Genomic DNA, 1,541 nt, shown 5'->3' on the forward strand with positions numbered 1-1,541 from the left:
TTAATGATTTTTTTCGTTTGTTTTTTTTCATTTGCGTCTCAAATTGATCTCTAATGGAAACAGGGCTCTGCATAATCTCTGAGAGGAGATGTTTGTGTCGGAGGAGTGGAGGTGATTCCTGCTCAGTGTTTCTACGTTCAACAGGCCGCAGTGTTTTGCATTTTATTTCCCTGTGTAAATAATATGGACTATGCAAATGTCTGCTCCGGCTAGATTATAGCATGTGTTCAGTTGGGTGGTTCTCTGCAACTCAGAACAGAATCCAGTTTTACGGAAACGTATGCAAAGCAGTGGAAGTTTGCAGCAGCTCAGTTACAGAGAGCTGGTGTGTCAGAAAGAAGAACAGATACTGACCAAGATGGAGGTAGGATGGAGCTCTGGCTTTCAGAGAAACTGTTTTAGATACAAACTTTTTATGTAATGTACGTTTAAAGGAGCTGCTGTCAAATTTGATCACTGCTTTGGTTGAATTTGTTTTTGTAGAGCTTTTCCTCATGACTTTTCATAGCAGGAACAGGACAGCAGAGTGATCTTATTTCCTGGTTTGCATTAATATGCAGCCATTATAGATACATTTTCAATGTGTGAGAAACTGACATTTTCAGCCAAACATTTGGATTTTCAGCAGAGTAAAGGTTTTTTTTTTTTTGTATTTGTTATTTTGAAGGTTTCTCGAATAGAATAAAATGTTCTTGCAGATATAGATCCCAGCCATTCCAGCTGGTTGGTAATGGCTACGAGTTTTTCTCAAACTACTGATGTTTCTTTCCTGGTCAATAGATCCAGTCTAACCCTCCAAACTGTTAATGTTTGGTTTCTTTTTTGCTTTGCAGCAAAATATCAGTTTTGTCTTAATCTAATTCTGTCTGGTAATATTTGATATTAGTTCCTGGCTGACATTCGGGGTGTCACTGGTTTGGTTTTTATTGGTTCCAACTTGAGGAAACAGGTTAATGAAAGGTTGCTTTTGGATGTGGGGTTCTGTTGGATATCCAGTGACGTGCAAACAGCTCCGAACTTTTAGGAGCTTTTGCTGGACCTCACTTAGCCTGATCTGTAAGACAGGAGGGAGATGTATTCAGTGCAACGTTGTGGTAAATCATAGGTTTTGGACCTCATTAAACCAAAGAATCACAATCGGGTTTATTGCCATTGTTGGTGAAGGAGTTCACAACTAGGAATTTTTTATGGTACAATCGTGCAACATGAAACATATAATATGAAATAGGTAAATAAAATTATAGAAATCTCTAAAAACACTGGGGTATAAGGCATGCAAAAAATATACTAATATATACACTTAGGATAAAAATATGGATAAATAAAAAAAATATATAAAAAGTATAAAAAGTAAAGTTAAGGTGGATCAGGAATACAGATCATGCTTCATTTTTGCCTCCATTTTTTTCCATATAGAAGATAACTGCTACATGGTTTCATTGAATGTGTTGTATTTTTATGGATACCTCAAATCTGACTCTTACCATGTCACCAGGTGTCTATGAACCAATTCAAGCACTGAGGAAATGCTTAGAAGAAAT

At 36.7% G+C, this 1,541-nt stretch overlaps 1 protein-coding gene across 1 annotated transcript in view; it reads left to right on the plus strand.

Annotated features, from left to right (window-relative positions):
- The first annotated feature begins 337 nt into the window (after positions 1–337).
- LOC107084644 overlaps positions 338–1,541 on the plus strand; it is an 8,064-nt gene continuing 6,860 nt past the window's right edge. The window contains exon 1 of the mRNA XM_015374568.1: positions 338–364. The gene's annotated coding sequence lies outside the window, so the exon portion shown is untranslated. The remainder of the gene's footprint in view (positions 365–1,541) is intronic.

The sequence above is a fragment of the Cyprinodon variegatus genome, unplaced genomic scaffold, assembly GCF_000732505.1.
Source record: "Cyprinodon variegatus isolate N-32 unplaced genomic scaffold, C_variegatus-1.0 Scaffold105, whole genome shotgun sequence".
Lineage (NCBI taxonomy): Eukaryota > Metazoa > Chordata > Actinopteri > Cyprinodontiformes > Cyprinodontidae > Cyprinodon > Cyprinodon variegatus.